General features: G+C 37.2%; 2 long non-coding RNA genes across 13 annotated transcripts in view; one reads left to right on the top strand and one right to left on the bottom strand.

Moving 5' to 3' along the window:
* LOC308195596 overlaps positions 1-14,579 on the bottom strand; it is a 47,990-nt gene extending 33,411 nt beyond the window's left edge. Inside the window, exon 1 of the long non-coding RNA XR_013951662.1 lies at positions 13,667-14,579. This is a non-coding gene — a long non-coding RNA (uncharacterized lncRNA). The remainder of the gene's footprint in view (positions 1-13,666) is intronic.
* Positions 1-26,118, top strand: part of LOC308195592 — a 266,452-nt gene that overhangs the window by 4,882 nt on the left and 235,452 nt on the right. The window lies entirely within an intron of this gene.

Raw genomic sequence — 26,118 nt, 5'->3', positions numbered from 1 at the left:
AGAGCTTTTCTTTCTCCTAACCACTGCCAATTTATGTTTAAATTACCTAAAAGCATATTTGTTATTTGTAAATATTATAGTTATTAGTATTCCAATGTCTAATCAATGTTAATGTCTAATTTTGACATCATCTAGGCACCTCCTATATCATGTCTCAGGGAGTTCTGTGGCTTAAATGTACAGTGTTTAGAAAGTAATAATCCTTGTATCAGTTCGAAAATGTATTGGCTTTATTCCATTGTAATCTGCTTGCTTAAGTGGTTTTGTAGCAGTCTCCTTCTATGTGAAATATATGAAATACTTATCATAATCATAAACACCTAATGGAGCTGAACACACATTACAGTTGAGTTGGAAAAGCATCAGTGTCCTATAGCTGCATTGCATTACTCTTACCTTTATAGAAATATATTACTGATGAACACAGAAGCATGGATAGGAAACTACTATTTATTATTAAAATGCTGCACTTGGTATTATCGAAATGATTTAGTATTTCGTTTTTCACTGTAGAAAATGCTATATCACGGTTTGGGGTTTGTGTGTAGGAAACACTAGGAGTTCCCACAGAATATGTATATACTTTTGGTTGCTTGTAAAGTTCGGCTTTCCTGGAGGTAGTTAGCAACTCCTAGCTGTTTGCTTTGCTATTCCACTGGCAGAAATGCGGCATCTTCTTACCGTTTAAAGTAGTACTCACATATAAGGGCAATCATGAAATGTTTGCTGTTAATATAATTTATATTAATGACAAAGGATAGCATTAATACTCTGTTAGGTTTCTGTAAGGGACAGATTTTCTGTTATTTGGGGATCAAAGATCCACTGGAGCTAAAAGGCAAAAGAAGAAAAGCTACTTTGCATTTTTCATCAAGAGGAAGCAAAAATACAGTGGAATTAGTCGAATAGTTGGAAATCCAGGTTAACCATTTGGAAGTCAGTGAAGTCCTTCTGTTTTCCCTTGTTAATTGTCCGAAAGGTTCAATACCCTTCCTTAAAATAAAAAGATTATTACTGCTTTTATGAATGAGTATGTTATTACAAATGTGTATTTTTAAATATATTCGAGAACATTAAACCATTAGATTGCAATAGACAGTTCCCTTTGTTATATTGAATCTACTTATAGGATGTTGTCTTGCATTTCTGTAGAATATTTTAACATTGGCATTCTTTGTACCTTAGTCCACTGAAAGCAAATGCAGCTACTCACTGAAATTATTATTTATTTGTTTCATATTTTGGTGAAATAGCTTTTGTTTCTAAAGGAGTCACATAAAAGAAGCTTTTTCCCATTCCTATCCAAGTTGTTGCTTATACCTAGATTGGGAAGAGAGAAGGAAGAAGAGAACCAAAAACATTATCAGAGTTTGGCCTGAATAAGGCCAAAAATCTGAAGATGCTTAGACTTTAGGAAGGAGCTAGAAATTACTCTGAAGCCAGCTTTTACTAACTTGTAAGTATTTCTGTCCTCATGCGGCATGGTTTTATGCCATACAGCAATATTTCAGGAAGAAAATGTCAAATGTGTTCTGTGGATTTAAAGTATTTTATTCCCTGGGGCAATCCAATTTATTTCTGCAACAGAGAATAATTTCAAGTTAGCCAGCTTCACAAATATACTGAATTTAGGAAATGAATAATAACTAACAAAAGGTAAAAATACTTCAGAGATGTATTTAAATAGCATGATCCCATTTGTTCAGATTCTTTAGTGCAATTTTGAATTAAATCAGAAGGTCTGAAAGCAGATGATAAAAGCTTGGTTCTTGAGCTAGTTCTGAGTCAGTATGGCCTTGCCACCTGGCAACAGTCTCACATTTAGCTGTGGGAATAGCAGGAATTGCTGTCTTACTATGACTGGGGAGCAATCTCATGAGAGGCTGCAAGGTGAGCAGAAGGGAAATGTAATCTATATGTATGAGTACTCTAAAATACCTGTAATCAGAAGAATCTCCAACTGGGATGCTGTTTCTGGACATCCATGATAAAAAGAAAGTTTTAAAGCAAAATTAAGAGTGAGGAAATAGAAGAAAGCATAATTTCATACTAGATAGTTATTCCGGTTATTAAAAATGGCTTACTGAAAGAATTTAAGTCTTGCAAGGCTTTCCTGCTTAACATTTACATGTTACGTATCCAGAACAGAAGTCACATGTAAAATGAAGCCAAGTTAACATACCTGCCCACAGATAATGTGTTTGATTCAGATGTAAATAGCTGGATTCATAAATCGAGATGATAGGTTGAATTACAACATTTTCTAGAGATTAACTTCCTAGATAATTTGTAGTTTCAATATTGTTCAGATATTGTGAGAGTTTAGCCTTTTGGGACTGAAATATTTAGATGAGTGACATAAAAAACACTTGAGATAATCAAAAGCTTTTATTCCTTCAATAGGCTCTTAGTACTATATTTTTTAACAACTGCAACTCTGTTTAGGCCCTGAACAAACACCAAAGGACTTATCTTTGCAACTACTGACTTCATGTTAGTTATATCAGGGATGAACTTGATTCAGCATTTTATCCATATTGTGTACTTTATTGACTCATTTATTCAATTATTAAATGCAGTAGCTCTTAGATAATTAGCTGAGAGCAGAGCAATGGAGTGCTTGCTTAAAAATAAGAGTAAAGCCATTTCAAACATCCCAACTCTTTTTCATCTAGCTGCTTTAGAAAATAGCAGGTTTATTACTATTGCTTCAGAAAAACATTGGCAGAAAGCTTAAGAAAGATAGGAGTCGGTGATTTAAGTTTGATACCTGTTCTAATTAAAGGAGACAAAGTGGTTTGACCACCTCTGCAGATTAGAAACTATGGTGGAATACTACATTAAGAGCTAAACTTCTTACTCTTCTAAGGGGCTAAAGCACAAAGAGAACCCAAAACATATACAAATGACGTCAAAAATATTTCTGCCAGTGAAAATTTCCATTCTCAGCCTAATAAATGCTTTCTGGAGTTCCTCACACTTATCCTATGCCATTGTCCTGATTTTTCTCAAGTAAAAACTGTGTTCTTAGCCAGCTCCCCATTTATCCCACTCCAGCAACCATATTGTTAAATATATTCCTAGAATGTATTTTAGCTGACCAGACAGAGAATCATGATTGCACTATGACAAATAGAAATAGTACTAGATTGAGAATGTGTCAGCAGAACACTCTGAAAGATGAGTCTAAATGCACTGCATTTATAGATTAATTGAAATTAGAACAGAAGTACTTTAAGTCAGGTGTCCTAAATTAAATTATCATAAAGAATTTCTAAGTAAGTTAGGAAAAAGAGTTAAACCAAATTCATTTTGACTAGTAAGACTGTCTGATTAGAAATATAGTACAGTTTAATGGATAATTAAGAAAATATAGCTAAGATTACTTTTCCTGTGTGTACCTACATAGAAAGCACAGAAAGAAGTCCAAGGACTTCAGCAAGGCAATTTACCTATTATTTTCTGTAGACAATTGAAGCTGTCTACTTTTAAAGTGGAACAATAGCTATATTCTGTGAGTCCTCATAAGAATCTTCCTTTTTCAGTGCTCTAAGCTATGTTTCCTAGTGTCACTTTTCACAGCATTCAGAACCCACAAGGGATTGGTTTTAAGCAGAATACGTTAAAGAAAACCACCACCACCACCAAAAGCCCCACACTTATTTTGGTAAAACTGTCTGCTAACATTTATAAAAGTGAGAACAAATGGTGCATTTCTCCTGCACAAATATGAAAGGCATAAACTATGGTGCTCAGGTGTACTAAAAATGGAAAAAAGATAATTTGTGCTTTATTTAGCATAAAGTTCAATTTTGTTCTTTGTCACATTTCCCTCACTTTCATTTTCCTCCTAAACACAAGATCAGGAGAGTCACTTGCAGAAATGATATTTATTTTAAGAAGATTACAGTTAAAGGGATTGCTTTATCTCCATGGTAATATTGTTAGCAGTAGTACAACATGCAGAGGAAATGCAAAGAAATATACCAAGAACAGTTAGACTCCATTTGAATCGACTGGAAGTGAACTTTGGGTGCAGCATGCTCTCCTCTACCTGCTTTTCTTTACTGTGTTAGCAAAAATTGTAAAGGTTGGAAGCCAAGTTAAAAAAGGCAGATTTTATCTGTACCAAAGTTCATCCTGCCCAAAGTACAACAAAACCGCTAAAGAAACATCCAAGTAAAAAACAACAACAAAACAACCAACCCACCTGTACATATACTCTGCCTTGTAGTAACTGTGTTTCAGACACTTCTTCTAAACTTCTTCTAAGGGCTTTTCTCTCCTCTGTTAAAGTTGTGTAGCTCTCTAAAACTTTGGTCCTGTCTTAGTTCAGTGTGGCCTCATTAACCTACCCTGAGCACCTATGTAAAAGCAGAACAGGACATTTAACTCTCTACTTGCTGGAGATTGTGTTCACTTCTCAATAGAAATAAGGGCAAAAAATCAAAAATAAATTGTTATCCATGTTCAGGCCCACACAGATCTGCAGAAATTCCAAGTAAGATACAGCATTTGAAGATCTGATATTTGTGCCACTAATATACTAAAGTTATTAGTGACTTCCTCCGTTCTGATAGTGAATCTTTTTCTAGATATCTTTTCTTGACACATGGGCTTCATGAGATACAAGCCTTTATCAAGACAAGGAATATTGCAACAGAAAACACATCTTAGGTAGTATGGTCCAATTTGATCAGTCAGTTGTCACTCCTTTATTCAAACTGTTACATTATTGATCTATGTGTTTTAGGCAGAAGGAATCTAAAAGAAGTCTTCAGACTTCTTTAAAAAATGCAGAACATCACTGTGGTATTAGTGTTTCCCAGATGTGAAGTCATATTCTGTATTTATTAGATCTGATGAAATTTAATGTTTTGTTTTGTTTTGTTTTATTTTGTAATCCCCTTGTATAAATATTACTAAGAAGCAGTCATTGTTTTCTCTGGGGTTTGGTCAGTTAACAAGAAAAAGATTAAAAAACACTTCGGTATTTATACTCCAGGCCAGCAAGGTCTCAGAATCAGCGAGCATGAGGATTCAGATGAAGCTTTTGTGGACAGAAATTTTACTGGAGAGTAAACAAACAAAACTGTAATGTCAGAAATCTCACTACTCAGTCTTGCTAGAGCTGATCTTAAAAGTGTTGGCACTGATGTTTCAAACTGTTCTTTCTTTTACAAGAAACGAAGTTGGCACTTCCACTGTCACATTTCAGAATTGCTCACTCAGCTCTTGAAGGAAAATCACTGCTAATGAAACTGGAGTTGTCTGACCAAAAAAAAAAAAAAGTCCTGAGAACACTGTTGGTTTCCTTTTGATGTCACTTGATGATCTAGCTTCATATGATGCCATTTCCGCTGTATGCTGTTATGACCATGTTATTATATTATTATAGTGTTATTAACAAATGTGTGTTGTTGAAATAGATAACAACTGCCATTAATCGTTTCTAAAGAATTGTGGTCAGACTATTAAAATACTGATCTTTGCTTTCACGGACTGTTTTTTTTTAAAGGGAGAGTCTGAAGGGCTTTACTTTCAGGGACAAAGTCTTGCCCCACAGGCAGGTCTTACTTGACTAAGAGGACAACAAACAGAGTAGGATTGATATTTTTTACTTTCACTGGGTACAACACTCTTGCTTTACTTTGCATACCTTTTAAGTATGGTTACTTAGATGGTGAGCAGAGAGCTCCAAAGTAGTATATAGAAGTATACAAAATGTGCTTACAACAAAATGCCTTTTTTCTTACTCAGTTGCAGGAGCTATGCAGGCCTTATAATTAATAATGGTAATAATTGCTACCTTGCTTATGATACTGTGAATCTAATTTATGGTACATTTACCTTGATAACATCTGATATTAGGTCATACTAAAAAAAAAAAAGGTTTTGGATATGCGTATGTGTAACACATTTTTTACTATCAAATTATTAAGACAATTTCATAGTTATTTGCTGGTGTATAATTTAGATAAGAAGATATAAAGACTAGTCACACTTCATATGTGGAGTGTAAAAATACTCACCAGAGCATCTCCATGGTGGAGACATTCTCCATGGTGGAGTAACCATAAGTAGCTAGGATCACTTGGTCAGGAATGTGAAGTATATTGGTTTCCTGTGCAATGTGAAGCATTGGAAAATATCAAATGCAGGATAATGTTTTATTGTCACAATATACCAAGTAAGATATGTTGGCTTATTGCACATGGACAACGTGGATTTGTTTGCAAGCAGTGAATATTGTAAATATATTCATAAATACCTGTTTGTTTGAGTGCATCTTACAAATTAGACATAGCCTTTGTTAGGCAGTTGGTAGCAGAACTTTTAATATTAAGCTAATAGTGACCTGCAGATATGAAAGTGGGTTATACAGTGTACTATTTTCACAATGAATTAAGAGTTCAAACTTAATATGGTACATTTCTTGTGACTTATGAAAAGAGAATAAAAAAATTGAAGAGCAGAGCTCAAATTACAGGTGCATGTGTCAATGAAATTAAGAGCTCAAGCTATTATTTCTTATGACAGAGGATAAAAAAAAGTTGGATTCTGTACTTAAAATATCAGAATAGATGCAAAGATTATCATGTTGCCCCAAATGAGGAAACTAATGGAAGGATATTACTTTCACCTTGGAGGTTTCTACTCAATTTGTGCCTTTTTAGAAACTCTTTGAAAACACTGTTCATACCCCAGAATATCATAAAATGGTTTGGGTTCAAAGAAACCTTGAAGATCATCTAATTCCAACTCCCCTGCCATGAGTAAGGAAACCTTCCACCAGACCAGGTTGCTGAAAACCCCATCCAACCTGGCCTTAAAAACTTCCAGGGATGGGCCATGCATGGGACTATAGATGTATCACACAGTATCACAGATTTCTAGGTTGGAAGAGACCTCAAGATCATCGAGTCCAACCTCCGACCTAACACTAAGTACTCCACTAAACCATATCGCTAAGCTCTACATCTAAACATCTTTTAAAGACCTCCAGGGGTGGTGACTCCACCACCTCCCTGGGCAGCCCATTCCAATGCTTAATAACCCTTTCGGTAAAGAAGTACTTCCTAACATCCAACCTAAAACTCCCCTGTCGCAACTTTCGCCCATTCCCCCTCGTCCTGTCACCAGGCACGTGGGAGAACAGACCAACCCCCACCTCCTTACAGCCTCCTTTAAGGTAAATGTAGAGAGCGATAAGGTCGCCCCCGAGCCTCCTCTTCTCCAGGCTGAACAACCCCAGCTCCCTCAGCCGCCCCTCGTAAGACTTGTTCTCCGGACCCCTCACCAGCTTGGTCGCCCTTCTCTGGACTCGCTCGAGCACGTCCATGTCCTTCCTGTAGGGAGGGGCCCAAAACTGAACACAGTACTCGAGGTGTGGCCTCACCAGAGCCGAGTACAGGGGCACAATCACTTCCCTAGACCTGCTGGCCACACTGCTTCTTATGCAGGCCAGGATGCTGTTGGCCTTCTTGGCCACCTGGGCACACTGCTGGCTCATATTCAGCCGACTATCAACCAATACTCCCAGGTCCTTCTCTGCCAGGCAGCTTTCCAACCACTCTTCTCCCAGCCTGTAGCGCTGCTTGGGGTTGTTACGCCCCAGATGCAGGACCTGGCAGTTGGCCTTGTTGAACTTCATGCAGTTGACCTCAGCCCATCGGTCCAGCCTATCCAGATCCTCCTGCAGAGCCTTCCTGCCCTCGAGCAGATCGACACACGCACTTAGCTTGGTGTCATCTGCAAACTTACTGAGGGTGCACTGGACGCCCTCATCCAGATCATCGATAAAGATGTTAAAGAGGACCGGCCCCAGTACCGAGCCCTGGGGGACACCACTAGTGACCGGCCTCCAACCAGATTTGACTCCATTCACCACAACTCTCTGGGCCCGGCTATCCAGCCAGTTTCTAACCCAGCGAAGCATACGCCAGTCCAAGCCCCGAGCAGCCAGTTTCTTGAGGAGAATGTTGTGGGGAACTGTGTCAAAAGCCTTACTGAGGTCAAGGTAAACCACATCCACAGCCTTTCCCTAAAAATGTATAAAAATGTATAAAAAATATTTAGAATAATATAAATAAATGTATATGTATACATTTATAATATATATAAAACCAGTTAAAATCAACAGGATTCCAGAGCCAACTCTGTATCCCTAGTAGCTCTACATTTTTTTCCAATGAGATTATCAATTTTTTTGTTGACAACATGTATTTCTTTAATGCCATATTGTTCTGAAGATCTGTGAGAGAGGTGAATAGAGACTGCACTTTTATGTACAGTCTGAAAATTGCAGATGTATATAGGAACAATGGTTTTCATCCCAGCCCTTCTATTCTTTATTGACTGATTCCTCTAAACAAGAATCTTCTAATGCATGTGTGTGAATAAGTATTATGTGCTCTTAGTTTTTTTAGCATATAGGAAGTGGGTGCATAGGTAGTTGCATCAATACTTAAGAGATCCTTCAGTTATAGAGAAAGTACTGTAATGAAATGACCACACAATTCACATCTCAGTAAATTAACACTGATTGAGTTACCTGCCATGATTCGTATGTTTTCACCTGCATGCCCTTCATTTTTGTCTGCATTTGCTTTCTACGTATTTGTGTAGTTTTTACCACTGTAGTGTCTGAACAACATATAAAAATCAGTAATGTAAATTCCTGTTATATTAAGAACTTTCATATAGTAAATATAATTTATATCCTGTTTAAGGGTATTTCACATTGCCATAACACAGACAGAGAGGCCACAGTACAAGACCAAATCAATATGTATGTAGTTCATTGGTCTATGAAGCAATCTGTAACATTGGGGAAAGAACACAGAGGAATTAAGGATTTTTCTTCTTGGAAAAATCAGTGTTAAGTATGAAGTGATGGCCTATTCTGTACAAACGTAGACAGTTGGAAGATATTTTCAAGCCAAAATGCAAAACTGTGTACAGTATCTAAGACTCCCTCTCCATGAAATTAGGGAATGTTTAAGAAGCAGAATATATATGAGTAGGTGGAAGACATATGTTGCCTCTTATATTGAAACTTGCTTCATTTATTTTTTGTATAGCACTGCATTGTGGAGCATGAATATACCTTTGGATTTTACTAGGGCTGTCTTTGTTCAAAGTAGCTTAATCCATTTTCAGAATGGGATAGAATGCCTTTACTTTCTGTATGGTAAGGACGTTTATACTGGGAGTTAGCAAAGAGTTGGCTCTGAACTGAGACTAGTTTTCCTTTATTTTTACTTCCTTGTGTTGACAAACCCTAAGTACGTACTCAATTTAGACAGTAAGGGAAGAAGTTCAAACTAAGCACTACTCCAGGAAGGAAGTACTTCCAGGCTGCACTAGACTTGGAATATGCTTCCTATCTTTGGCTCGTGACCTTCCTGTTCTACCTTTTAAATATTGAGAGAAAAATATTTGCAACAAGGCAAGAACTGAGAGAAGAGACCTTATAAATGTGTTAAAAAGCATCACTGCAGTTTTAAAACTCTTCCTACAAAATAAAAAACAAGCGTGGACTTTCATCTCTCCACTAGTGAAGTAAATGTCGTCAAACTTCCTGTTGCTATTATACTGTGTTTTCCAGGAAGAGAAATGCTGTAATGTTCCTCCAGTTCAAATTCTGAAAATCTCTGTCTCTCTAGTTTCCAAACATTGTTGAATGGAGTTGACAAAGTTAAACACAGCAATTCAAAAGCCACATCCACTAGCCAAGATGGAATTAGACTTTCTGCTAAAAGAAGGGGAACAATGAAAAATACTGACCTCCTGAACAGACTGAGGCTTTCTTTATAGTACAGATATTGTAGCTTCTTTGTATCACATATTTTCTGAATAGATTTCACTGGATAGAATTGATTTTTTCTGACTTAGCATTTTCCTTTCTTAAATAGCCTTATGTTCCTTTTTGTATGATCCACTGGATGCATTAAATAATTATACAATCCTCTAATCAGTATTTGTTAGCTGTCTGGAGTCAGATCTTATTGCTAGGCAACTAAACAAGAAATCTTTGTATTAAGCATTTTGCTGTATCCATGGCTGACCCTATGCTTATGTATACATACATCTATAAAATTATGTAATTGCAGGTATAAACTCCAAATGTAAACATGCTGCATATATTATGTGTACTGAATTGATATGAAAACCGAATCATTTGTAGTCAAAATAGTTTGGAAAAAGGCAATGATTTTTTTCTTTTCTAGAAGTATTTCCCTCATGTGTAACTAGCTTCAAGGACAACCTTGGTGCATAAAATTACTTTTGTCTTTGGGCTGTTAAAATATTTATATTTGTATATTTTCCACCACGATCTATATCTTTTTACATCAGGATACCTCAGTATTTTTACTAATGTCTTTGTAATATATTGATTACTCTAATTCTGTGTTTGCAAGCTTTCCTAAGGAATTGTAAGACAGATCAGTTATTCTGAAAAAAACAGCAGCAGGGCTTCATCAGACATCTCAGAAAATAGTCTTCCTGCATTTTTAACACAGCTTAAACATTTGATATTTTCATGAATTCATATCTGCCACCTTTGTGGCATTTCCAGCACCATTTTGCCAATCTTCTAATAATGAAACATCCTCACTACAATCACCATGTTATTACTAAAGATTTATTCTTTTTTTTAACTTGTGTCATTTTTACAGCTAGAGTATCTCCATTCTGCCACAGAGAAAAATGCTTCTGCTATCACCAAATGGCACAACCATTTTAAAAAATAATTTTATATTGATTTTAGCCAATTCATGTCATGCAATTTAACTTACATTTTTGTATGTGTAATTTGTGTGTCTCAGTTTTAGAAACATAGAAGAATTTAGGTTGGAAGGGATGTTGGAAGTCATTTAGTTCACAGTCCTGTTGAATGCATGGTTAATTTCAGAGGCTCCGGGCCTTGCCCTATTTAGTTTAAAAAATCTCCACAAATGGAGTTTCCATAGCCTCTCCAGGGCCTTGCTGCAATGCTTAGCCTCTCCCATGGTGAGGAATTTTTGTCCTTGTGCAAAGTCAGAATTGCCTTTTGTTCTTTCACTGTGCACCTCTGGTAAGCGTCCGCTTTTCTGTTCTCTCTAACTCCTCTGTAGGCTGTAGAAAACTACATTTGTGTTCCTCATAGCCTTTTTTTTTTTTTTTTTTTTTTTGTACTAGTTAAACCCAGATTTTTTAATCTCAGTTTATGTAATGTGCTCTAATCCCCTTGCCATCTTAGTGGCCTGCCTCTGGACTCCCTCCAGTTTGTCAGTGTCTCTCTCATACTGAGTGCCCAAACTGGCCTCAGTGTTCCAGAAAAGGCTACTCCACAAATGGCCTCACAGGTGCTGAGCAGACGGGAATAAAAGCTTCCCCCAGTATGCTGGCTATGGGCATGCTAATGCAGTCTGGTATGGGGCTGGCCTTCATGGCAGCAGAGATGCGTTGCTGACTCCTGTTGAGCCCACTGTCCTGTTGGGTAAGCCTGCTCAGAAGCTCATCTCTGATCAAGGGCTTCAGTGTGCTTGGATCCACACAAACACTGTAGGTGATGGAAAGGTAAATCTTATGGACATTGATTAGGCACGTAACTGTAATCATTGTTATTAGATGATCACTTAATTTAGCTGACTGAATTATTTAGCCAGTTTTCTGAGTAAAAGCTTGGGAGAGAACACGCACCTTCCAATGCCCAATTTAAGCTGTGTTCTGAGTAACACTTTAAACCTGATTCTGATCCCCAGTATCTAGAGAAGGAGCTTACGGATACTCTTTTTAATTCTGACTGGCTTACACAGATACACCTAAAGTTGGTTAGTATAAATAAAGGAACTGAGCTGATCCATTTTCAGTTCTAATTTTGGTTCAGCTGTGATGAAAGTTGTTCCACCGTCCTTCCTGTTCAGATCAGAAATAGATTGGTAATTGACTCATGTTAGAAAATACAGCATTTAAAAATAGAAATGATCACATGCTGTGGGTGATCCCATGGAATGGTGCTTCAGGTGGAGGTAGGGTTTAAACCCTCTTTTCTGCTTTCCTGTCACAACACTGCTTTTATTTGTGTTTCTCACACAGCACCACTGCTTTCCTCAGCTCTTCAGTCTCGCTTGCCCTGTTTAGGAACTGAGTCAATCTGGCAAGTAAAGTGAAGGAGATGGAGAAGAGCTGCAGGATGGCACTATAGTTAGTGTTTTAGTGGTGCTGTCATCTGTGCCAAGGATGTGAGAGACTGGAAGGGAGATGCTGAAGCCCTCCCTGTCTTGCCCTTCTGGAAGTATGCATAGACATACACATTTTTGTAGACATTATGTTCTTTGAATGGAGGGAAACATATGCTGATGGGGTCTAGAGGGCATTCAAACTCTGTAGAGTGCATCTTTCAGCTTTGTTTCATTTGGAGGATATCTGGATGCACTCTGATTTATGCCATGTCAACAAGGGAAAGAGGGAATGAACAGGAGGTTTACTTCAAAAGGATACTCCTGATATGAACATAAGGACTCACGTTGATGGATCCATTGAATGGATGGTTCCAAAAGCTAACATGCTCAGCCAGACTGTAAGGAAGTAGTATCTTCTCCCCTTTAAAAATAAATTATCTCTATATTCACTGATGCTTAGCAAATTATGCCAGCATTTATTCCTTCTGATAGGACGAGAAAGAGGGAAAATAGTACAAAATAGGGGTGTTAGCAGTGGAAGCCATCTGTAGTTGGGTTAAAAATGAAGGACTAATCTAATAAGTGATGATATTCTGTTTCAATACCAAAATGGAGAGTATATGGACAGAAATGTGTCTTCTAAATATGCAATTTTACTGTTTGAAAGCCTTCAATATTTACCTTTTTATAAAGCCAACTCAGAGAACTTGCCCTGATTTCAAATTTTTTCTTCTTCTCCATAATTCCTGAGAATTCATAAATTTAAGTATGAAATCCAGCACACAACTACTTCTATAGCATTAGTTGCAGACAGTGCTGTTATTTGTATTCTTCTGAGTTGTTCCTGTAAAATATTATAGCAGCAAATACAGAGAAATATGATACTTCTGTAATAATGATGGGACTGAAGATGGTTACATAATGCAAACACTTGTGAAACTAGTAAAATCAAGGATTTCTTGCCAAGAATTTCTTGCCATTTCTTAAGAAGAGCAGGTGAGCAGTGTTTCATTTCTTTGAGATGGAGGGTTTTCTAAATTTTCACAGAATCACAGAATCATCTAGGTTGGAAGAGACCTCCAAGATCACCTAGTCCAACCTCTGACCTAACACTAACAAGTCCTCCACTAAACCATATCACTAAGCTCTACATCTAAATGTCTTTTAAAGACCTCCAGGGATGGTGACTCAACCACTTCCCTGGGCAGCCCATTCCAATGCCTCACAACCCTTTCAGTAAAGAAGTTCTTCCTAATATCCAACCTAAACCTCCCCTGGCGCAACTTTAGCCCATTCCCCCTCGTCCTGTCACCAGGCACGTGGGAGAATAGACCAACCCCCACCTTGCTACAGCCTCCTTTAAGGTACCTGTAGAGTGCAATAAGGTTGCCCCTGAGCCTCCTCTTCTCGAGGCTGAACAAGCCCAGCTCCCTCAGCCGCTCCTCGTAAGACTTGTTCTCCGGACCCCTCACCAGCTTCGTTGCCCTTTTCTGGACTCGCTTGAGCACCTCCATGTCCTTCTTGTAGGGAGGGGCCCAAAACTGAACACAGTACTTGAGGTGCGGCCTCACCAGAGCCGAGTACAGGGGGACAATCACGTCCCTAGCCCTGCTGGCCACACTGTGTCTTATACAAGCCAGGATGCTGTTGGCCTTCTTGGCCACCTGAGCACACTGCTGGCTCATATTCAGCTGCCTGTCAGCCAATACTCCCAGGTCCTTCTCCTCCAGGCAGCTTTCTAACCACTCATCTCCCAGCCTGTAGCGCTGTTTGGGGTTGTTGCTCCCCAAGTGCAGGACCCGGCAGTTGGCCTTGTTGAACTGCATACAGTTAAATTTTGTTGGGTTTTGGTCACCATCTTCAGCTTCCCATTTGGGAAACAAGAGTATTGTCTAGCACGCCACATTTGGAAAGTCTGTGACCCCCCAGCATTTGAGCTTTGATATCTTACTGTGGACATGTTTTTAATCATATGAGTAACTGTAACCATTGTTTGATTATTAAGTGCCATCCAGTTCCCCAGGGTTGTTTTTTTTTTTGTTTTTTTTTTTTTTTGTAAAAAGGCTTCAGCATATGCAAGAGTTAATTAATTCCCTGTGGGTTTTTGTATTATCTTCAACTCCCAGTCTGATTTTCTGAATCTTTCTGTGTGTTCCTATCTATTCAGCAGCTAAGCAACTATGCTAAAAAAAAGTCACTGTAAAATACCAAAATGGCATTTCCCTCCTCCAGCCTTTTGTAGAGTAACTGCAACAGGGAGGATCAGGAATTTTACTGCCAGCTGATTTGAGATCCATGAGAACAAATAACTACACATTTTTTACTTGTTATCTTTGTTCATTATAATTGATTGAAATGAAACTTAAAATTATGTTTCTGCTGAAGGCTTGAGAGAAATGGTGGTTTTCAATATGCATTTAAGACAGAAACATCTATCAGCAGCACTGTAAAATTGGTAAATTAGCTCTGCTAAGTATGTGTTACACCAGTGAGAGCTCCTCAGCATGTCTGATGGTAAAACCAGAGGCTACTTTAATTAAAATTTTGGATACAGATGGAGAAGAACAATAATTTATGTGCAATGGGACAATTTATGCACAATGAATTAGTGTAATATACAGGTTAAAAACATCCTTTTTTGAGAAAGCAACAAAAAAGAAAGTATAACATCATGTACTAAGGTCTGACTGCACAAATACTCCCCTTTACCAAGATTATTCACTGGGCATTCCAGTAGATTTCAGAGAGATTTTGCTGGGGGAAAGTTACTTGTTCTTTAGAATAACTTAAGTGATTCTGTAGGGCCATGATCTGATCTGTATTGTGAAATATGCTTAACTTCAAATACCCATAAGAAGTACAAGTAGAAAACATCGCAAAAGATATATTTTAAGAAAAAGAAAATACGTTAACCTTGCATCTAAAGGATTTGGAAAGTAGGAAATACCTCAGAATTTAAATTGTTTGATCTGAAACGTAAACAATATCAGTAAACGAGATCCAGGGAAGAAGATCGCTACACAAAAGATTCCCAAGTATTGAAATTTCTGTGCATGTAATTGCATAGATGATTTGTATGTACTCAAGTGTACTTGGGTACAAGCTGAAGGTCCTGCACAAGATTGGAAGATATTTTACCAAAAATTGTTATAGAAATAATTAATTTCCAAGTACATGGTCAAAAAATATTTACGAATATGCTCGACTATTTTCATAAAGTGTTATTATATAAAGCAGAGATGCTTATTTAAATAAAAATGAAGTCTGAAGAATAAAGGCAGGTATATTCTGGTAATATGTGCAGATGACTTACTGTGTTAATATGTATTATATAATCTGTAAACTGTCTTGAGGCAGAACAAAATCTTTAAAGATACTCTTACAATCTAATTTATGATATTCATAAATGTTGTCCCTGAGGAAGTAGAACTGAATTTTCCTGAACTTTACCTCCATGAATAATAGTTGTCAAAAGGCTCTTCAGGATGAAATGTCAATTTTTTTTTTCCAGTGGCTTGTGATAAGTTTTACAATAAAAATGTTAGGCTGACTAATTTTTTTTTCTTCAGAAAGAGTTTATTATAATAGTCTACACACCCAGAATGTTTTCCAGTTATCATAAGTAGCTCTGAGGCCACAGTATGTGGTTGAAGTAAAGGAAATTGAGGTAATATTTGCACCTGTTAATACAAACACAGCTGTTCCACCTCTTACTAGTTAGATAAAAATTATGTTTGCAAAGTTCAGTTCTGGAACTAAATATCCAAGATTAGCAATGTTAAAATTATGTTTGTTTTTTTTTTGTTTATTTGTTTAGGTCCAGTGTTTAGTTTGTTTCGTGTGATAGTTTACAGCTTTTCTGCACGTAAATTGGCAATCTCCACTTGCATAAAGACAACTTAAACAGATAATTCTTTTGCTTCTGCAGCTTAATAAAACAAACGGTCAGAAGCCATTCTTTTTTGTCAAGTGCAGTTATGTCTTTATGGAGTGCATTGCTGCATACAAGCATTAAATAGGGATGCAATTTTTTTATTTACTTGTTTTTTTTTGTCGTCCTTCTAATCAACCTAGCTAGGATGGCAAATACTTTTAAATGTGTACCAGGTGTTATTGAGAAATTTTGCAGGTTGGATTCTTTTATTTCTCCATGGAAAGCAAATTCACTAAAGTATTTGATTTTTCTCCATTAATCAGAATTATTATTATTATTTTTAGATTATAGAGACAATATTTCTTAAGTAAAGAAAATAACAAGACCAATTATGACATTTTCTCTGTTGTGTGTAATGACACTTTTGAAATCATAGCCATCTATTGCTGACTACTGGTGTTGACTTAGGCATCAGATTTTCAAAAGGCATGCTTACTTTAGATTCTAGTGTATCACGTTTCCATCTGTTGGATAAATATTTTTTTTTTCAACTAAGTGTAAAACCCCAAATACATGTCGCCCCAGATGCTCAAGAAGTTTTTCATCTGACTGCTGACAGGCAACAATATGAGATCGAAAATCCTTTAAAAACACCTGCCAAGCAGGACTTGTAGAATATTGTCTCAGGCAACTAGAAACTCCTTCAGATTACTTTTGGAACTGTGTAGGAGGGTAGTCACCTGAGATTTTGGACCCCAGGAATGCAGAAATTAAAAACAGCAATCCTTGAGATAGTGCAAACAAGTCTTACTGATAGTGTATGATTACCCAGCAGGTGGGAGATGTAAATCAGTAGCTTGGAGAGAATCAGGAGATATGAGAACAGCAGAGGGTTGTATGCTCAAGTGCATGCCCTCTACAGTTGCGTTCCAGGAAATCTGACCTTGGGTTATTTTGGATGCTGGCTGATAGAAGCCTTTTTCTTACTGTCTGAGCACTGTTGCTGAAGAAACTGCACTCCCCCTTTTTGCATTTTATTCCACTGACTTTACTAGACAGGATTGATGCGAGCAGGTGAGACTGAAATCCTATTGTGTAAGTTCCCTTCTTGCCTGGCATGCAGAAATTTTTCTGTCCCTCACAGGGAGTATTCGGTATATAGACCTTGGGAAGTGTTCCTTCAGTGTTCTAAAAACAGTATGTTCTTTGGTAAATAAACCTCTTTTTCCCTTCCCCCATTCACTAAGATTAAATAACCCTTTGGTGACATGTTCTCTGTAGTCCTTCTGTGGCTTCACATGGATAGATCTGAAGGGATCTGTTGATCAAATAGAAGACTGCTTGGCAACACCAATGTACTTTTATTGATACAGATTTTTTTTTCTTCTTCTTTGTCTATTGATGTATTTGCCTAGGAAAAAGCATAACCAAATAAAGTAGAAGAGATTAAATGAGCATGAAAGAAGAACAGTTTCATGTTGTTGGTTGTGCTCGACAGTAGGGTTAGAGAGCAGATAGGGACAAAATTTCATTTTTTTGGACTCTGTTATGATCTTTATTTAATGCAGCAAATAGAAAACTTGGTGACCCTATGACCCTTCAAATATGGTGTGATTTTAGCCACACAGTTTTCCTTTATTCTCTATCAGGGAAACCTGAAGAGCAGGACGTTATATATATATATGTATATATATATATTTGTATTTCAGTTTGATTCTGAGTAAGGCAGTGAGCAACTGTGGTCTTGGTATAAGTTACTGCTGTTACTTTCTCAATACTTTCCCATGTTTCCCAATATCTGCCTGCAGACTAGGAGTCTGAGACTAAGTGACTGCTTGGACCATAGAATCTACCCCTCTGCTGCCACAGGCCTTGCATCTCATAAAACCAACCAAGCTCAGTCTGGAAACTACTTTATCACCCACCTCACCTATACCAAGATATTCTGCATTGCTTTAAAAACACTGTTCTGAGCTTCAAGGGCTTCAGCTCTGCTTACTGCTAGCAAAGAAGGCCTCTCTTAGTAAACTACCCCTCCTCTAAGAGCACCACTGATACGTATGCTTTTTTGCATCTAATAAAATGCAGGATATACATGTGAAAATGTGGTATTTAGGTGTTGTTTTTGTTTGTTTCTTTCCAGTTACACTTGTTCAAATGCTGTTCTGTGACCCTTCTGATTAGAAACCTGCTTTCCTTTTCTACCCTTCCCAGCTACTCAACCTGTGCTTGGAAGGTAGTTATTCAGCTTGCAAACTGGATAGTATGGTTTTCTGGGTTGTTGTAACTCTTCTGGGGAGGTTTGTGCAAAGCTTTGTTTAAGGTAAATGCAAGATTGCTCACAGTAGTAAGATATGGGAATGAACAAACTATTGTTTTGTCAATATGTATTCCATAGAGAGTGTAGGAATAGGGTGGGAGATCCATGGTTGCTGAATTATTCTATAGTGGGGGAAGAAATGCTTGGCTTTTCTGGGTGTTACAGGCTGAGACTGATAACAAAAGCCTTGTAAATAAAAATATTTCAGGGCATCTCAGCTGTGTGTTTAAAGTCAGCATTACAAAATTATTCTCAACCACAAGGACAATTTATTTTTAGAAGGCAGTGAAAAGTAGCATTAATGTCTTTCTGATAGCTTTTCTAATTCAGTGAAAAAAATTTAAAGAATTTCGAGAAAGAAGAGTATGATCCAAGGCTATGTCTTTTGGCTAGAAACAGGAAACAGAAATCTCCTTAGAATTTCTATTTCCAGCTTTTTGTATTTGTGAATCTGAACTTCCATGTTTTTCTGTGGTTATCTGAAATGAAATTCTAAACCTGTAGAGGTTTGTCCATCCTTAGCCACGCTATTTAACCGTTCTCTGTTCTTTCAGTTCTGGCTGATTTTCTGAACTGATATCAGAACAATGTGAATTGATTCTATAATGTATGACTAGCATTATAATGAAGCAGCTTCTTTTCTATTTTTAAAATTAAGGTTTAAGTAGATTCCTGTAGACAGGTTTAATCTTCAGCTGCTATTCTCAGAATTTATTAGTAGCCTCCGACAAAGGAAATAATGCAGTTTTTAGAGGAATGCAACATAAGCCGTATAATTCCAAGAATACCTGTTTAGGACTACATATATATATATAGTATTCATGTGCTAGTTACCACTGAGCTGTTAGGGAGGGTTGACTGCCACGATAGAGTGGAACTCCTTTATATATACCTTTGATTTATTCATTGATCGTTTCAGGTCACAGATACACAAGTTGCTGGTTTTGATAGGGCTCTGGCAAAGATGTATTGGTCTAAAAGCATGGAAGGGTGAAATTTAACCATATAAATGGGACTGTGTACTTCTAAAATTTCAGAATAGCCACTTGGGGTGTAAAAACTGAGAATACCACAGTATCACAGTATCACAGATTTCTAGGTTGGAAGAGACCTCAAGATCATCGAGTCCAACCTCCGACCTAACACTAAGTACTCCACTAAACCATATCGCTAAGCTCTACATCTAAACATCTTTTAAAGACCTCCAGGGGTGGTGACTCCACCACCTCCCTGGGCAGCCCGTTCCAATGCTTAATAACCCTTTCGGTAAAGAAGTACTTCCTAACATCCAACCTAAAACTCCCCTGTCGCAACTTTAGCCCATTCCCCCTCGTCCTGTCACCAGGCACGTGGGAGAATAGACCAACCCCCACCTCTTTACAGCCTCCTTTAAGGTAACTGTAGAGAGCGATAAGGTCGCCCCTGAGCCTCCTCTTCTCGAGGCTGAACAAGCCCAGCTCCCTCAGCCGCTCCTCGTAAGACTTGTTCTCCAGACCCCTCACCAGCTTGGTCGCCCTTCTCTGGACTCGCTCGAGCACGTCCATGTCCTTCCTGTAGCGAGGGGCCCAAAACTGAACACAGTACTCAGGGTGCGGCTTCACCAGAGCCGAGTACAGGGGCACAATCACTTCCCTAGACCTGCTGGCCACACTGCTTCTTATACAGGCCAGGATGCTGTTGGCCTTCTTGGCCACCTGGGCACACTGCTGGCTCATATTCAGCCGACTATCAACCAGTACTCCCAGGTCCTTCTCCTCCAGGCAGCTTTCCAGCCACTCATCTCCCAGCCTGTAGCTCTGCTTGGGGTTGTTGCGCCCCAGGTGCAGGACCCGGCACTTGGCCTTGTTGAACTTCATACAGTTGACCTCACCTTTGGATCCAATAGATCATCCATACCTTTATAGCAGAATTGCAGGTCATCTTCATAATCCTCTCTTTTGTCCTAATAGCAAATATTGGATGTTGCTTCTACATTCACAGTGTCTGTTAAGAGTATTTTATGTTTTTGACTGCAAGGGGTAGCAGGTGGAAAATACCTTTTTTTTGCGTGTGTGTGTGTGTGGGAAATTAAAGGTCCATTCATACTTTATTTTGCCACATGATGTCCTCCTAATCTCAGTTGGAATCAGAGAATGCATACACTCTGTTTTCAACTGTAAAATACTGTAACATTCAGACATGTATTTAGATAAAAGGTATCATTCTGGTTACATGTTCTTATTACTGTAGAAAATCAGAAGGACCTGTGTATTTTTTTCAGTTGCTCTATATGAATTGTGAATGTTTCCTTTGAGTCTGAGCATTCTAAATACAGCCTTATGAAATAAAATAACTGCATTAAAATTCAAAGCCTAGTATAAACTTTGGCATTTTCATTTGTTGTACTTTAATGAACATAGTCCAGTTTATTGTTGTTAAACTGTTGTATTGTTGTTAAACTGTTGTATTGTTGTTAAAATTTCTAGTACTTATTTTTAAGGAATAGCACAAATACAATTTTTAAATTTAGATGTGACATACTACTTGTCCTTCACTTGGTATCAAGTTATTCCTTGCTTTAAGCCATTTTTTGTCTAAATGAGTATTACTTTGTAATGCTAACGTCACACACCTTTGTGTTTTAGGACTCCATAAATGGTATTTTTCTATTTGCTTGTTCATAAAAGCAGGGACTTAATCTTGCGTTCTCTTATTACAAATAAAGGAAAACATTTATTCTTAAAGCTGCCGAGATTCTTTAAATAAATTTCAGTGATAGTGCTGAAGACCTGCATCCACCAGAGGCCAGTAGTGCGCTTCTTACAGCGTGCCATTGAGCATTGAATTCACCCAGCTGTCACAGGGATTAAATGTAGTGCTTCGGAATATTAACAACAACAATAAAATTAATCTTCTTTGTTTGCTGAAGAGCCTACAGATGTTTTCTCTGTATATTTTCCCAGTGTGTAGCTGTGTATATTAATACATATGCATAGACGTGTATTTCTCATCATTTAGAAAGCAATAGAGATTACCAGTAAAACTTTATGTCTTCCTACTCATCTGATCCTTTGCTATGCTGGGAATTTGCATTGGGCATAAACTGTTTATAACAACATACGTTTTACAAGGTGGCTGGATAATAGCAAAAAGAACGTTTTCCAATACACATATCTAAATTTTTGAAAGATTACTTGCAAATCTTGCTCTTACTGTGTCCACTAAGAGCTTGCTGACAGTTATGTCACACTGTAGGCTTTTTTTTTTCAATATGAAATTGAAGTTTGATCTAAACTTTAATTTGGGATTTTTAAATGAAGCCATTCAACAATTAAAAAAACGAGGAAAATGGTTACATAGAGCATTATTAGGGAAATAAAAAGGAACTGTTGTCTGTAGAATACTCAGTAATTGGTCTATCCCTCTTGCCTAAATACACCCAGTACTATTTAAGGTAATTATGCTAATCATCACAGTATTTAGCCACAAATTAAATTCATGAAGAAAAATGAAAATGCTGTTCTAGCATGCCAGTGAAATCTGTTTTGACAATTTAATTCAGCATTTATTTAATTGAATAATAGCAATAACAAAATAATTGTGCTTTAGGATTTCTACTCCAATCTTCTGACTCGTCAAAAAAAAATCAAAACTCAAGGTATGTCAGTCAATGAAAATGCCTGAAGCACATCCAATATCACTGTGTTTTATAGATTAATGAAACAAACTGAGCTGCTATGTGCGCAGGTGTAAATAGTTGATTATTTACCTGCCTTTCTGCCTTTTGAGGCCAAAGCAAAATGTAAATATTACCCTCCTCCCCCCAGACCTGTTTGTTTCTGAGGAATGTTAACCAGCTTCCTAGTGCCAGCAGGCTACAGTCACCAACTACTAATTAGTTTTAGATAGTGATATTGGTAGTCAGCATGTAGTTCCTCAAAGGCAGGATGCTGAGCTTGACTCAGATTTATTCAGTTATTTGTCAAGAATCTTATTGTGACAAGTAATTTGAACAGTTTAAGCATGTTTAATGCCAAATAGTTTCCATTAATTTAATAGTATCAACACACCATTTTTGTACAGATTTTGCTGAAATAACAGCTGGTTTTAAATTAACCTTCCATTAAACAATGACAGTACTTGTCTCCTTAGTAGTTCAGTTGTTTGATTACTCTTTGGGCATCTTTACTACTTCTCAGGTAATCATCTAATTACCTGAGGTGAGAACACTTAATTGGAGAAGATTTTTAAATGAACTTCCTACAGCATCTATGATTTCTTCTTGGAGAGCTCTATACCTAGTTTAATTTTAAAGGCCTTATACTTTCATTTTCATTAGATATTAAGTTTTCTAATTTGCTGGTTGCTGTGTACTTCTTAAGTGAGGTTATAATGTATCAGGGATATCAACTGGAAGGCTGGAGAGAACAGTTCAGTTTCCATTCCATGCAGAACAGTTGCTAAAATAATTGGATCTAGGGTTATTTTGTATGCTCCAAAAAGTTATTTTCTGAACTCATTGCTCATCTTTACAGTGGAGAGAGAATGTTACCTAGCAGATGATAAAATATTTTGGAATTATTTTGTATCTGGAGATGCAGTAGGGCAGCAGAAGTCAGTTGTTTCAGTACTTGAGGTTAGTGAAATGTTCTCAGTTGTGACCAGCTGAGTATTAGGAACTAGTGAAGGTGTTGTTATTTTGTGTAAGTATGTAGCAAGCAGATTTCAAGGCATATGTTATCGTGTTTATTCCGTCAAGGGAATGAGTGGTGTTTTTATATTTCACTTGTTAAAGCATTCTTCTGGAAAGAAGAATGTCTTGTTTTTCTTCTGGCTTCTAGTAAAGTTTCTATGGCTAATAATATGGTTAATAACAAATATACAACAAATAATATGGCTAATAACAAATATAAGATGCATAAATGAGGCACTGAGGTGTACTCTCTCATGTGATCCTTTTGTCTGGCCCAAGAAGTCGTGAATTATTTTCCTTACAATAGTGTGACTTCAGCTGAATAGAGTAGAATAGTTTGCAGCTTGCTGATTAAGTGTTCTGTGGGACAGTAGATCAGGTCTCTCATTCTGAGGAGGGAATCAAACCTGTGCTTTGTATTTCTAAGGCTTCTGCTAGGCTCTTCCATGAGCAATAGAGCAATAGATTTTTTTTTTTTTAAGGTGTGTTCTAAAAGAGTAGAACAGGTACTGCTTAGCTGTTTAAAAAATCCGTGCCTTTCTTAGGAGAAGGATCTAGGATCTAGATCCTAGGATCCTAGGATTAGAGATCTGTGGATCTCTAATAAAGGAAAATGCTTTCCATCAGACCTGGAAAAGATATTTAGAGTTACACTGCTGTCTACAAAACTTCTGTCTAGACTAGCTTTCAACAATTCTACTCTTCTCCTGCTGAATTAAGGTTGTTTGATCCATTCTTGAGCCCTATGTAGGTCATATGGCAACTCTTCTCAAGATCGTGAATTCTGGTTTGAGACCAAGCACCAAAACATACCCGTGTGTCTGTATGTAAGCTCTTTATTGTATTTATAACTTTTTTTTTTTTTACACTTTAATTATTCTTAGTGTGGAATCTTCCACAGTTGCTGTTGAATTGCTTTTACCTTTGTGATGTTATGATGTTCTGAGGCCTTTCCTCACAGACAGATCCATTGGAACTGTGAGAAGATAGTAAGAAGATAGCATTGTAAAATTCTAACATACTCATTTGATCTGCATACCAAAGATATTCTTCATTTAATTTGAAGGGAGGGAGAAAAAAAAGCACTATTTATCTTGAATTTCTAACCCACTGACAACAAAGAGATTTACATCAGGATTTCATAAATTAAGCATGAAATTGGAAGTGGTATTAATAGCCCTGTGTTACTATTCATTTTATGGGAATTCTGTGGTTAAGTATCGTAAGTTGCAGTCTTACAGCTTTGCAAATGTTGGTAGAATTTTTTTTTCTACCCACAATTTTTGAGTATATGAAGTACCTAGCTTTTCAATTTTAGGTTAAACAACATCCTTTTGTTGGAAAAACTGCAAATGGAAAAAAGCTTAGATTTTCTGTCACCTTACTGAAAAGGAAAGTGGAAGACCTAGTCATCTATTTGTATTGATATTTGTATCAAAACACATGCTATTAAGTGCTATGACATGATGGCAAATACCTGTTTATCTGATGAACAGCTTTCCTTTAAATTAATCATAATAGTGTTGCAGCCTCATAATCAGCGCTGCTGCAGACTGAGGATATCAGGATATATCAGTTACAATGAAAACACAGGTTCTGTGCAAGTGAGAACCTAGGTTCTCGTAGGTTTTAGTCTAGCTGAGCCCTTTTGTGCTGCTCATCAAAAGTACTCACCATGAAGGCTTGCTTTAAAATACGCTTTCTGCATGTAGGATTGTAGAAAGTAATTTTTTGTTTAATGTAATGGAGAACGCATCTATTCAAATGATTATATTTTATAAAAGAGAAACGTTTACAAGAGATTAAAAAAATGCAATACTTGAGGATAACAGTATTAGAGTATGGTAATTTCCAAGTAACTGTTGCAGAAATGTAAGCTTTGTGAATTAGGAGGAAGTCTTGAAATAGGAGCAGATTGTTTCATATTTTTTTATTTTGCATGTTCACAAAGCTTGTTTTTAAATGTGATATATTCCAACTGTGAGATGACAGAATGTGACTAGTGGGTCTTTTCATATTCTAATCCAAGTTCAGGTGTGCTGCTTTTAAAAAATGGACATTGGGAAAGTCAAAGAATTTGGGAGGGAAAGAAACACAGAACACTGAGAAGTCAAAGCACAGAAACAATGAGAAAACAAAAGGAAAGAAATGAGGGTGAAATAAAGCAGTTTGGTTCCCCTCCCAAAGATTAGTTAACTTTCCTTTTTTGGCTTGCAAAAACATGGATATTTTTTCCATTTCTGCCACACTTGTTTTCTGCTTTCTTTCATCATAGGAATATGAAGTGACTGCAGCTTACGAAGGTGACAATAAGAGTATACTCGTTCAGCGAAGAGCTGCTGATTTATCGTTTAGGCATGCCATGTTGATGTGTATTACACATATCAATCACGGGAGGGTTATGATGTGCCTAAATGACAAATGCATTGATCTTCGCAGAACTTCTTATGACTTGAATTTCTGTATTTATTTGGCAAAACCCCTTAATGGTCATGATCATTATCTTGAGTTTTCTGTCAGGTTTCTGCAGCCTGGCTGCTGCATGGGAAATGTAGATCACAAACTTGTCAGTCAGGCAGAAGCAAGAATGTTTTACAGCCTTTTAATTATTCGAACAAATAGTTAGGATAAATAAGGAAAAAACAAAACACCCTACCCTTCTGTACGCATTTGTCCACTGAAGTTCTTGGAGTTCAAAGATAGCTTTATCCTCAAATGTCTGACAGAGCAATGCAGTAGCAAGTACTACGTTGATTAATTCTGCCAACATTTACTATAAAGAACCTGTTTAGGTTGACTCTTAGACTTGCTTTGTATTTCTGTTATCCACCTAAAGGTATGAAGTTTTTTTTTTTAATTTTCAAATAAAAACAACTCTGCTGCATAGAACTCGATGAACCAGTTTTACAAAACTTGCAAAAATTTCCCTTGTTTTTCCTGTTATTTCAGTCAATGAATGAGTGTTAATAGAACAACTTAAGCCAGAGTTCTACTTGTGACATTTAAATATGTTAGAGTGGGAAATTAAAAACAATGTAGACAAGTGCATATTTTATAAATGTGAAAAGACAAAGGGACAAAT

This window comes from Anser brachyrhynchus (genome assembly GCF_964034855.1).
Source record: "Anser brachyrhynchus genome assembly, chromosome: 5".
Lineage (NCBI taxonomy): Eukaryota > Metazoa > Chordata > Aves > Anseriformes > Anatidae > Anser > Anser brachyrhynchus.
The sequence above is the reverse complement of the archived record's forward strand: the minus strand, read 5'-3'. Positions and strand labels throughout refer to the sequence as shown.